Raw genomic sequence first — 13,636 nt, forward strand, 5'->3', positions numbered from 1 at the left:
ATAACGTGTAAAGGAGATGGATGGCTGAGAGCTGACTTGGTTTGTTTTTCATCAGACACCTCTGAACTCAAATTAGAATCAACTTATAGCTGAGTGATAGAAAACAGCAGAACTCAGGAATAAACCTTCAAAACATTTTTATAAAGAACTAACATGGTAGTTCTTGACTTTGCAGATCAGAAATTTGATCTTATCAGAACACACAAAGTACCATCCTAAGGTAACCAAACTCAGAAGAGATTGCCATGTAGAATGAAAAGATCGTACATCCGTTGTCAATGGGTTCCAGATTTCAGGAGACCAGAACACTCATACTAGCTATTTTGGGAACATCATTTCCAATATCGAGGGATATGAAAAACTGAAAATTATTTCATTTAATTTTTAATTTAATAGTCACAACTCTCTGAGGCTCAGAGAGACTACATAATTTGTTCCAGGTTACCTAGAAAATAGGTAGAAACAACAGGATTGGAACCCAGGCTGCCTCTTTCCAGAACTGTCTCTCTTAAGTACTAGACTTGACACATGCTGCTTAAACACCACTAAATATTTTACTGTCCATTTGTTGGAAACGAATGTTTCCAATATTTTCACCCACAACACTATTTCTTCTGCAGATGGCTACCTAAAATAAGTTTATGCTAACGCTCAGTAGCTTTGCTCTCAAAAGGTGACCTGGTACCCAAATTCTGAAGGCAACTCAATGTGGCACTGTCTCTGCTGACTCCTTATGAGAAGTTGTTCTGATCACATTTTCTGGCACACCTCCTTAAAAGCACAGTCAGCAGCATTCAAAGCAGCTCCCGGATGCCTGCCCTACTGAGACTTTTGATGATGTCTGTACAATTTTGAGATAAAAAGGGTTCTGCATCCAGCAGTCCAGAAACATATTCTAAATCAGCTTTTAAACCCCTCGTTACATTGTACTTGATGAAAGTGCTGAAGACTTGAGTTGTTTCCAAATGTACTGTTGTAAACCAGATCTCGCTTCTTTTGGGGATTGGTTGCAGACCAGACAGGGCACTAATCACCACGTGATGACTAACCCCGCCATCATGCCATCAGATGTTGCTAATGTCGGAATGACCAGATTTGCTCCAGCTCTTTTCAGAAAACCAGGATGGTACCATCTGTACTTTGCTGGTATTCACACACTAAATTACATAGCCATGATACAATATTATGAAACGAAAATTCATTTTGAGACATTTTGTTAAATTTGTTAGACGTGACAATGGCATTATGGTTATGTGAGAAAAATATATATTTTTTCCTTTGAGATGTATGCTAAAAAGTATCTAGGGGTGAAACTGAAGAGTAAGAGATTGCCATTAAAAGAAGGACCCATGAAAAAATAAAAATAACATAAAATAAGAAACTGTGAGAGGCAGACAGAATTGAATATTTGATACAAGTAATTTGAAAAATGTATAACTGTTACTTGAATCTTTGAGATTTGACTACGTATGCAACCTTTCAGATCTGATAGAAATCATTTACACTGAACTGCGCAGAGAACAGTAAAGATAAACTACGCATAAGGCAAATGTATCAACTGACATATTTGGTGAGGATAAATGCTACTTGAATATCACAAAATCAAGTTGACATCACCAAATAAAAAGATTGTAACAGTTTCAAGTCATAAAGACTGATGTATGGGGCAATAACCCATCCTCGCAAGAGAAGTTATTCTTGTAGTGGTTGTTTTTAATCTTTTGCTCTTGGCTGCTGCCCTATAGAGATTAAGCTTGAAGCTTTCAGGATCTGTGAGGCTGAATTTACAGTGACCAAGGGTGCAGATTGGTTTAAAGATTCTCGCTTTCAAAAATAGGTAAAGAATGGCTTTCTATCTAATTCTTCATCATGCCATTTGCTTAGTTCTTTATAAAAATTTTTTGAAGGTTCATTCCTAAATTCTGTTGTTTTCTATTGCTAGCTGTAAGTCAATTCTTATTCTGAGTTCGAGGTGTCTGATGAAAACCAAACCAAGTCAGCTCTCAACTATCCATCTACTTTACATGTTATCCATGACCTCTTAGTTCCTCAAACTGTTACCTCCATTTTTAGCCATTCCCTTGAGGAAATGCAAGGACTTTTTTTTTTTTTTTTTTGTACTGGGGAAGATTCATCCTGAGCTAACATCTGTTACCAATCTTCCTCTTTTTGCTTGAGGAAAAATCACCCTGGGCTAATATCTGTGCCAGTCTTCCCCTATTTTGAATGTGGGTTGCCGCCACAGCATAGCCTCTGACGAGTGGTGTAGGTCTATGCCTGAGAACTGAACCTGGGCCACAGAAGTGGAGCACACTGAACTTAACCACTAGGCCATGGGACTGGCCCCAAGGACTTATTTTTTTTAAGTCATTTTACCCCTGCTTGAGAAATTCTGGCAAAGGAAGATTTGGGAGTGGGGCTGGCCCCATGGCATATTGGTTAAGTTCAGTGTGCTCTACTTCAGTGGCCTGGATTTGTGGGTTTGGATCCCAGGCATGGACCTACACCACTTGTCAGCCATGCTGTGACAGTGACCCATCTATAAAGTGGAGGAAGATTGGCACAGATGTTAGCTCAGGGCTAATCTTCCTCAGCAAGAAAAAAAAAAATTGGGGAGTGAGGAAAGCAAAGAAAGGGACAGGTAAGACAGAAAAATCATGGTGAGACAATTAGTTAAAGTGAACTTTGGGGATTGTGGCTTTCCCTTAAAGTTCCACTTCTTATGGAAAATGAATGTAGTGCCGTTTAGCTTGTATATGCTTAACAAATACCTCAAAACCTCCTTAGAGTTAGTAGCTCTTTCTGCCACTGAGTCACTTTGAATCCTGGAGCATTAATTAACATTAAGGAAACTGAGGGGGCTGGCCTGGTGGTGTAGCAGTTAAGTTCAGACGTTCCACTTCAGTGGCCCTGGCTTCGACAGTTCAGATCACAGGTATAGACGTGACATTGCTTGACAAGCCATGCTGTGGTAGGTGTCCCACATATAAAGTAGAGGAAGATGGGCACGGGTGTTAGCTCAGGACCAGTCTTCCTCATCAAAAAGAGGAGGATTGGCAGCAGATGTTAGCTCAGGGCTAATCGTCCTCTAAATAAATAAATAAATAAATAAATAAACAAATAAATACATAAAAAGGAAAACTGAAATTCTCAAGCAATTGCTGACACCTTAAACATTGACAGGTGATAGCTACTGAATTACTGGGCCTAAGATATTCTATATTTGCATGCTGATTATATTTTCTAAAACCGAGATTGAGACATATGATCAGACAGTGAGAGGAAATATTTTAAATCAGAACATTTAGCCACCACACATACTTGACAGTTAAAATAGTATTTTCCCTTCTCCCTCTTCTTAATTGCTTTTATTGTCGTGTGTTGGGCAGCCTTGACCTTAATCAAACCCTTCCATTAAGACAGAAAACAAAACAAAGAACAAGGGTTAAAGAGGGAAAAATGTGTAAAAATAAATAGCAGTAAAATAGCTGGAAATTATGGTGCTTAGATATTTAATTTCTTCAGCAAGGCTAGGTCATTGCTTTTAATAGTCTTTCTTTTTTGGAACATTGTTAGGCCATTTTTAACAACTGGTTTACAATTCTGGCAGGTCTGATTTGCAAGAACAAAAGAGAGAAGGGCAATCCTGCTATCTTCGGGACTGGGAAGATTATTCTTAGAGTATTGTGCACAATTTCAGTTTCCCTAATTTGCAGAAAGATGTGCACAATTTGGGAGTAGTCCCAAAAAATCAACCAAAACATTAGAAAATAGGCCATATGGAATTTATCTTCCAGATATACTCACACAAATGGAAAATAATGAATGTTCAAGTTTATTCATTGTAGCATTCTTTATAATGACAAAAAATTGGAAACCACCTAAAATTTTATCAGTATGAGATTCGTTAGATGAATCATAGCACAGCCATACAAAAGAATTTACTGTAGCTGTAAAAATGATTGAGGAAACGCTTATATTGTGTTAGCCAAAGATCTCCAGGATATATTGTTAAGTGAAGCAGCAAATACAGAGCCGTGTCTGGAATATGCTGCCATCACGTTACAAAGTAAAAGGAGGAGTAAAACGATAAAAATAGATAAGCATAGAAAATATACTATGTATACTAAATATTATGTAATATAACATTTATATACAGATATAAAAGTATATATTTATATCTGCTAGTGTATGCATAAAAATAATCTCTGGAAGTATGCTCAAGAACTCAGGGACGTTGACTGCTGGCAAAGGGTAGGTGGGAATTGGTTGGGAGATGGAGGGCTAAAGGGACTCTTTATATTTTAGCTTTTTATACTTTTTGATTTTTGCAAATGTATTACTTAGTAAAAAAACTAAATAGATACTTTTAAACCAACAGCAAAAAAGAAAAGAAACGATATGAAGGATGGAGAGAAGGATGAGAATTTAAATTGTGTCTACATTTGTGAAGAGCCCTAAGTAACACTTCTTAGCTATCTCCATAATTGCTGTGAATTACCAAATGTTAACTCAATTGCAAAGACAAACAATGAGTGAATTGATTGTGCCATAATAGAGTTCACTCATGATTCAAAGACATAGCCCTAATTCACAGAAGATAAGATTGAATTAGTAACTGATTTTTCCAAAATGACAAAGAATTAGTCAATGAGAGAAGAATACAATTCGCTATTCCCTGGACCTAATAATGTTTGTAAAGCACTTTATAGTTTGTAAACTGCTTTCACGTATATTATCTCATTTGATCCATCTTTACAAAAACATTATGTGGTATGTAGGACAAAAATTTCTATTTCTCATTTCACAAATGAGAAATGGAAATAAAGAGAAGATGAACACTTGCTGATGGTCTCATGCAATAGGACAGGATACTTGAAACTGGAACTAGCTTAAAAAATGAGGGACATATGATCACTAAGGGATTCCAAGTCATTGGACTCCTTAGAAGTACTCATAGCTTTAAAATTCTTCTACTTCTGCTTTTTGCCCAGAGTTATTTCTCAATTATTAATTTTTCCTTGTTCTGGTTCAGAGATTTAGCTGAATTTCTGACTCATCTTGTTTCTTCATAGTAAAAGGCATAGAAAACCTTTTTATCTTCCATCCACTCAGTCTTAAATTATAATGTGAGAATCATGGAAGAAAGTGAGTAGGAATGCAGATTTCTGGCACCCCTCTCCAAAGATTCTGAGTCGTTGGGTCTCAGGTGTAGCCTAGGGACATGCTTTTTTGTAAGCATGTGGCTGTACTTACACAGGTGGTCTGCACGTTCCCATCAACAAGGACTGAGGTTATCTGTAACTAGTAACTCTGTGTGGCTGATTGAAACCAGGGAGGTTTCTCAGATCCTCTCTCCAAGCTCATCACTGTTACTGCAAAGAGGCAAAGGTGAGGAGCTGGCAGCGACGATCAGCCTCCAGTGAGTTGAAGAGAAGTTAATGGTGACGACACACAGGGCTAATATTTGCCTAATATTCAGGGAAAGATTTACAACATTAAATGAAAACTCATCAGATGTATTTCTTTTACCTCAGAAACTCTGAAGGAAGGAGATCGAACCTGTCTCGGAGGCTCTGAAACAAGCTGCCTGCTTGCTTCTAAGGAGAATTTTAAGTGTTGACCACGTCTATTAGAGACCTAAGTGGTTTGAGATTTGGTACCCTAGTGACGGCCTCTCTCCCTCTGCAGCACTGTGGCACCTTGATATCCAGCAGGGCACCTCCTCTGACAGGCTCCAAAGTCTGTTTAGAGAAGAGGACCTGGGGCCAACAGAGACCTCATCCTGGAAGACGCTTGTTTACATAACTTCCTCCCCGCTCCAATCCTGGGGAAGCCCCTCCTTTGGCTTCCTTTGGAGTTTGGACCAACGTTTATCTTTCTTCAGCTGGCCTCTCCATAAGATTTTGTGAAAACTGCTTTAAAATTATTTAAAATGGCATAATGCCTAAAGTGCACATTTGTCATCAGCTGAAAGCTTTTATAGTTTTACAAAACTTTCTGAGTGTTTTTAACTTTATGCTCATGTCCCAAGGTAATTATTGCAAATGACATACTTCTGTTAATTAAAATAATAAATACTTTATAGGCATTTTAATAAAATGTGGTGATTTAAAGTTTAAATGGTATATTGAGTCATTCTAGAATTGCCAGAGAGCACACTTCTGTAAAAGCCAAATGCAAAAATACAGAGGGAGATTAAATCCAATGAAAAATTAAACAATGGTGCACTATGTGAGATGACGGAAAGAGTGGAGAGAATTGTTAAGAAAAATCTTCTCGTGAGTTTTGGGAAGACGTATGCACCAGAAATTTCACTTGCTAATGATTTTTCCTTGCTTCAAAGAGTAGCAGGTGTGAGCTTATCTTGTTGCCCTGTCAGTAGAGCATGTCCTCTACAAAAAGAAGAGTCATTATGAGCTACTGACTGCTTATTGACCTTGTGGAGCCACTGAATTGGCCAATTTCCTGCTCTCCCTACTCTGCATCTATTAGTTGACCATTAGTCTGATTTCCAAGAAGGAAATAGGTAGATGCAGTGACTAGAAGTTTGCCTGAGGATGAAACTGGATTACCTATTACATTTGCCTCAAATCCTCAAACTCTCTTTCACAAATAAACAAGGAGCCTTAGATGGGTGGATCCTCTTCTGTCTCTTGGTAAGATCTTCATCTGAAAATCTTCCAGCAGCTCGAAGGCGTGGGCCAGGACAGAGTGGCAGTCTCTAGGGGAGGGGAAGAGGCCTCTCGCTGGGTAGTTTTGTCTTCCTCATTCATCTATCACCCACTGTTTCCTCATTAGGAGTTGCATCTGCAGAAGTTTTTCAAAGCTAGGAAGATGAAAGTGGGAAATTTGGAAAGTGCAGGAAATGACCACAGCTGCTGCCCAGTGATTCCAGACCAGCACGATCCAGCAAGCTTTCTGAGATATGGACGTGTTCCGTGTCTGCGCTGTCCAACACAGGAGTCACCAGCCACCTGTGACTACTGAGAACTTGGAAATGTGCCTAGTGTGACTGAGGAACTGAATTTTGTTTAATTTTAATAAATCTAACCTTGAAGAGCCACGTGTGGCCAGTGGCTGCTATATTGGACAGCGCAGTTTTAAACTTTCAGGAGGCTTTTTCAGATGTTAGAGGCCAAATCCAAATTTCTTGACTGGTTGAGTATTGAAGCCTTAACCTTAACCAACTCCTGAGTTTGAACCCAAACTAAAAAAAGTAGATAGCTGAAAAGGGAAAGGGTGGAAAGGGAAAAAGTACCCTTATCTACCATTGACATAGAAGGAGAACACATGTGCGATTCTAAACCAAGTAGATAAAAAAGAAAAATTCGTTGATTGCCTAAACATTTGGTATCTATACAACACCAACAACCTACTTTGCCTTTTTTTTTTTTAACTGAATCGGCAGACGAATTTGGCATTATGTAACATGGTGAAATATAAATGAAAAACAAACACCAGGCAGGCCTAAGTGGATGTGGATTAAATTAAATATTTACAGTCTATACAACAGATCTTTTGTCTTCGAAGAGAAGTTTTATAAACCAGAGTTTCAATAATAAAAGGGTGGTGGGAGTGGTTTTATTCATATAAAACCAGCCGTTTGACACATAGGCCAAAGGCGACCCAATCCAGCTGCCAGCAGGCGACTTAGGTATCACGAAATAAAGTAACTCAGTTGTGTTTAACTGTATAAATGAATAAAAAAGATGGGAGGCACAGATACCAATAAAGGTTGATAGTGATTATTTTGGTTAGGTTTTTGTTGTGGTTACTGCCTTTTTTCTTTTCTGTTTTCTACAGATTTTCAGCATTGAACAGAAACATTTTTTAAGGATTTTTGTTTTTCAAAAGAGAAATGTATAGGGGCCAGCCCAGTGGTGTAGTGATTAAGTTCCCACTCTCCACTTCAGTGGCCCAGGGTTTAAGGGTTTGGATCCCAGGTGCAGACCTACACACTGCTCATCAAGCTATTGCTGTAGCAGCATCCCACACATGAAATAGAAGAAGACTGGCACAGATGTTAGCTCAGAGACGATCTTTCTCAAGCAAAAAGAGGAAGATTCGCAACGGATGCTAACTCTGGGCCAATCTTCCTCACCGAAAAAAAAAGAAAAAAGCATAGAGAATAATTATAATAAACATTCATGTGCCTGCCACCAAGATTGAACAATTGTTTGTAATTTGTTATATTTGCTTTGAATATTTCTTTTTTGGAAGGAATAGAACACCAGAGCTACAGCTGAAGCCCCTGTGTACCCTTCCCCAGTCCCTCTGCCCCTTTCTCCCCAGGAGCAACTATTAGCATGAGTTTAATGTGTTTTCTCACACATTTGAAGTACAGACAGGTGTCACTTAATGACAGGGACACATTCTCAGAAAAACGTTGTTAGGTGATTTCATCATTATGTGAACATCATAGAGTGCACTTACACAAATTTAGATAGTAGCCTACTACACACCTAGGCTATATGGTGCTAATCTTACGAGACCACTGTCGTATATGTGGTCCATCCTTGACTGAAACATCATTATGTGGTGCATGGCTGTACTCTTCCTATAAATGTATATATTCATGAATAACACATAGCACTGTTTTGTGTATTTTAAAATTCACAATATTTTCCCAAAAAGACATACAAATGGGCAACAGGTACATGAAAAGATGCTCAGCACCACTAATCACCAGGGAAATGCGAATCAAAACCACAAGGAGATATTGCTTCACACCTGTTGCAATGGCTGTTATCAAAAAGACAAGAGATAAGTGTTGGAGAGGATGTGGAGCAAAGGGAACCCTTGTGCACTGTTGGTGGGAATGTAAAGTGCACAGCCACTATGGAAAGCATATGGAGGTCCCTCAAAAAACCAAAAATAGAGACGCCATATGATCCAGTAATTCCACTTCTGGGTATATATCCAAAGAAAATGAAATCACTATCTCAGAGAGACATCTGCACCTCCACATTAATTGCAGCATTATTCACAATAGCCAAGACATGGAAACAACTTACGTGTCCATCCATGGATGAATGGATCAAAAAAAAGTAGGATACATATACAATGAAATATTATTCAGACATTAAAAAGAAGCAAATCCTGCCTTTTGTGATAACGTGGATAGACCTTGAGGGCATTATGTTAAATGAAATAAGTTAGACTAAGAAAGGCAAACACTGTACGATCTCACTTACACATAGAATCTAAAAAACTGAACTTATAGAAACAGAGAGTAGAGTGGTGGTTTCCAGGGACTTGGGGTGGGGAAATGGGATGTTGGTCAAAGGGTACAAACTTCCACTTATAAGATGAATAAGTTCTGGGTATCTAATGTACAACATGGTGACTATAGTTAACAATACTGTATTATATAATTGATTATATAATTTGAAGTTGCAAAAAGCAACCTCTGGTGTCTCTGTGGCGCAATTGGTTAGCGCGTTTGGCTGTTAATCGAAAGATTGGTGGTTCAAGCCCACCTAGAGATGAATGATGTGCTTTTGGGGCCAGCCCGGTGGCGCAGTGCTTAAGTGCGCATGTTCTGCTTCGGCGGCCTGGGGTTCGCCAGGTTTGGATCCCAGGTGCGGACATGGCACCACTTGGCAAGCCATGCTGTGGTAGGCGTCCCACATATAAAGTAGAGGAAGATGGGCACAGATGTTAGCTCAGGGCCAGTCTTCCTCAGCAAAAAGAGGAGGAATGGCAGCAGTTAGCTCAGGGCTAATCTTCCTCAAAAAAACAAAAAAGTTGCTAAGAAAGTGATCTTAAATTTTCTCACCACAAGAAAGAAATGGTAATTATGAGGTGATAGGCATGGTAAGTAACCCAACTGTAGTCATCATTTCACAATATGTAAGTGCATCAAATCATCACATCGTATACCTTAAATTTACACAGTGATGTATGTCAACTATATCTCAATAAAGCTAGAAAAATAAAATTCATAATGAATTACAATCTATATGTTTCTATAAATTATCTTTTCATTCAATTTTATGTTTCTAAGAGACATTGAAACATACAAACATAACTTGATTAAACAAATTATTTTTTAAAAGGTGCTCCTTTAAAAACCACCACCAAGGTAATAAAAAGTAACGTCTTTTGCAGAATTGTATGGTATGTATTTTTAAGTTACCATGTTGAGCTTCACAACAACCTGGGAAGTGGATATTATTATCAATCCCATTTAACAGATAAAAAAACATAACTCAAGAAGTTCAGGAATTTGCTTAAGGCTCGATAGCTAACAAGAGGCAGAACCTGAATTCAGACCCTGGCTGCTGCAGGCAGGAGTTTTTGCCTCCCTTGTGCCTTGGGATGCTTGAGCCCTGGATTCTCATTTAGCCCAGCAGAGAGTGCAGAATGCTGGGCAGAATCCTCCCTTACTGATCAAGAAAAGGCAAGAACAGAGAATCAATAAGGGGAAAAAAAAATACGGCAAGTGAGAAAAACAGAAAGAAGGGAGAAAAGGAGAGAAAAATGGTCATTTGGGTCAGGTATGCAGCGTTTCTAAATTTTGCTGTGAATGTGCGTAGCGTGGAAAAGACAGGCCAAGGTTTATGAAGATGGAGGGAAGCAGCCTTGAGGTCATTCCACCGGGGTTCGGTGCCCGGTTGACAGCCCCAGGGTTGGAGGCCGTGGCTGAAGGCAGCCCTTCAGCTCCCAGCATGGTGTTTCCCAAACTGCGGCAGATGCCAAAGATAATTGTAGACCTTACAGTGTAGATATTAGTTGAATGGCAGAGTGTGAAGGTGAGATCTTTTTAAGTTGTTTTAATCTTTATCCAGTTTATGGAACAGTCTGAGTCAAGTGGAGTACAAACATGAATGTTTTATTTTTCCCTTCCGCAATGCTCACTTGAATCTCTTTTTCTCATTATTTTGGGAAAGAAGGGAGAGGGGAGAAATGTCTCCTCCTTAAATGATGTCCAGCTCTCTCTTGGCTGCATTTCCGCTCTGGCTAAAAACTGATTGATCACTGATGCCCCTTGTTCTGGGCATCCGAGTTTTGATTCTCTCATTAGTGTGAGGGGAGTCCTGCGGTGGGCCCTGCGTGGTTCCCTGACATCGGAGGGTCACTCTGGCCTGACTGCTTCAACTGTCCCTCAGCATCCATTCCCAGGGATCGAGACTAGGGTCACGTCCTCATCCAAACTGCCAGGGGCACACCCAGGCTCCTGCGAGGTCTCTGTCTCTACACATGTTGGGTAGCAGCTCCAGGCAGGGAGACTGATTCCAACCTCCAGGGAGGTAGGGAGATGCCATCTCCTTCTTACTGTGCCCTGCTCTCGGTGGGTAATTCTCTCAGGCCCCCCACTGCCTGGGGGAAGGTAGCACTCCTCATCAGCTGAGTCACACACCTCACACCTGACCAGGCCTGGGGAGTCCCCAGCCCCTCTCCCCCCTCTCTCTCCCCGGGTATCTGCTTTGATGCACTTACAGGGGCATAGTGATAAAGGACAGGAGTGCCTCTGCCTCCTGAGAAGCCCTAAGAAGTTATCCAGCCTCAGTTGTTTTCAACTCTGTATAGATGCTGGGGGAAAAAAAACCCTTCTTTGTTCTCAGCCTAGGATCCCAGGCGCCAGTTCTGCTCACAGGACATTCTCCCTTGGTGCTGGCATGTCTAAGTCACCTCTCTAACAATTCAGTCTCCTTTTCAAGTAGAGAGAGCATGCTTTCTTTAGACAACAACTTCTGCCTGCAAACTAAAATCAGTTGGATTTCCTTGTGTTTATTTTTAAAGTATATTTTATTTGACAAATGATACTGGTTTTCCATTGACCATAGTGATATAATGTTTTACTTTTAAGTAAAAACCTGTTTTTTTAAAGTAATTTTGCTTAAAGAAAAATATTCAGTTGATAATTGTAACAGATGGTTAAATCGATACAGAAAAAATAGTGAAAGTTGTATTTGAAAGGCCAAAGTTTGTGAAACTCAGACATGTGCCTTATAAGGGTTAAATGAGCCTAAATAGGAGTTAAACTGAGCTAAGCATGTAATGTGTTTGAAGTAGGTTACCAGGAAAGGCTTAGTAAACGTTAGTGAATCGTTACAGTGCGGAGTATCTACTACATGCCTGATGGGTTTTTTGAAGCAGGTTTATTGACGTATAATTTATATACCATAAAATTCCACCACTTAAAATGTGTTTATTCAATAACTTTAGTGAATTTACAGAGTCATTCATCCATCCCCACAATCCAATTTTAGAGCATTTCCAGCACCTGGGAAAGACCCCTCTGGCTCTCCTTCCCCGCCCCCAGCCCCAGGCAGCTCTAACCCTCTAAGTCCCCACGGCTGTGTCTTTTCTGGCCTTGCGTTTCCTCGTGTGAATGGACTTATATAATACGTGATCTTTTTTTGTCTGGCTTCTTTCACTTAGCATGAATAATGCTGCTATGAACATTCACACAGAAGTCTTTGTGGGGACATGTTTTCATTTCTCTTGGGTAGATGCCTAGGAGTAGAACTGCTGAGTTGTAGGGTAAATTTACATTTAACTTTTTAAGAAAGTCGAGCTGTTTTGCAAAGAGGCAGCGCCACTTTACATTCCTCCCCGCAGATCGTGAGAGCGCCAGGTGTTGTACATACATTATTTTGCATTGATATGTGTGGTCATATCATAACCACTATGTTATAGGTGGGAAACCTGAGGCCGAAAGAGGTTAACTGACTATAGGAGGTCGCACAGCCTTGCCGAAGTCAGTACGTAACCGTATCTGACTCCAAATGCCATCGTTTTTCTACTGTGGGACTAGGCTCTGTGCTGGGGGTTGTTTTCCCTGGCAGAGAAGGGGGAGTGCTACAGCGGCTCTGCTTTTGGCTCACTCTGTGGAGCCACACAAGAGAGCAGGTGAGTAATGGAGCCCTGGGCTAGGGAAGGAGGTCTGGTCTTTTTGCCACCTGGTCCTGGATACCCAGCCCCGGAAGTGATTTACATGACTCACTTGTTTCTTTAACTTTAGGATGAAGCTTCACTCCTGCTTAATGGATGACACAGCAAATGAGCAAGCTGGGCGATAGAAAGAGGTCCCCATCACGGTGGACTTTGACAGTCTCGTAATTGCTTGGCTGGCCACAGAGCAGGGAGAGATTTCTGCTTTCCTCTTGTCTCTGAGTCAGCAAGTAGTTAGTTACTGAAATCACATCCGCTAACAGGTCCAGGCAACTGCTGACTGCATTGTTCTCATTGCCTTGCTTTGTGGGATTGATCAAAACACAAACAGCAGGGTGTATAAGTTGATTACACAAAGACATGGGAGACAGCATAGTCAAATTGAAACCATCAAGCAAGAATTATTGCTTTCTCTAATCTTTACCTTCAGCAGGATTTTAATAAAAGTCTAACTTCTCTTATTCCTATCTTTCTACATCACTTTCGCCAGGGGCATTACGTTGGGGTAAACAAGCATGGAGTTTGGCATTTTCTTTCATTCATCCTTCCCAAAAGAAAAGAAAAAAATACTTGAAAGCTGTCAATTGCTGTGGATAGTCCGTATTCTTTAGCAGGTTATAAGAGACCATTTGTAACCTGACTTAGCAACATGCAGCTTGATTTCTCATTATTCTCTTTCCATCTCTGCTCTATGTAAAAGGACCACATTCATCCTCCTTATATTTCTAGCACC

General features: G+C 40.1%; 1 non-coding gene across 1 annotated transcript; it reads left to right on the forward strand.

Moving 5' to 3' along the window:
• Positions 1-9,417: 9,417 nt before the first annotated feature.
• On the forward strand, positions 9,418-9,491 carry TRNAN-GUU (transfer RNA asparagine (anticodon GUU)). Its single transcript has one exon. It is a non-coding gene; the product is annotated as a tRNA-Asn (tRNA).
• The last annotated feature ends 4,145 nt before the right edge of the window (positions 9,492-13,636 follow it).

This window comes from Equus asinus, chromosome 20, assembly GCF_041296235.1.
Source record: "Equus asinus isolate D_3611 breed Donkey chromosome 20, EquAss-T2T_v2, whole genome shotgun sequence".
Taxonomy (NCBI): domain Eukaryota; kingdom Metazoa; phylum Chordata; class Mammalia; order Perissodactyla; family Equidae; genus Equus; species Equus asinus.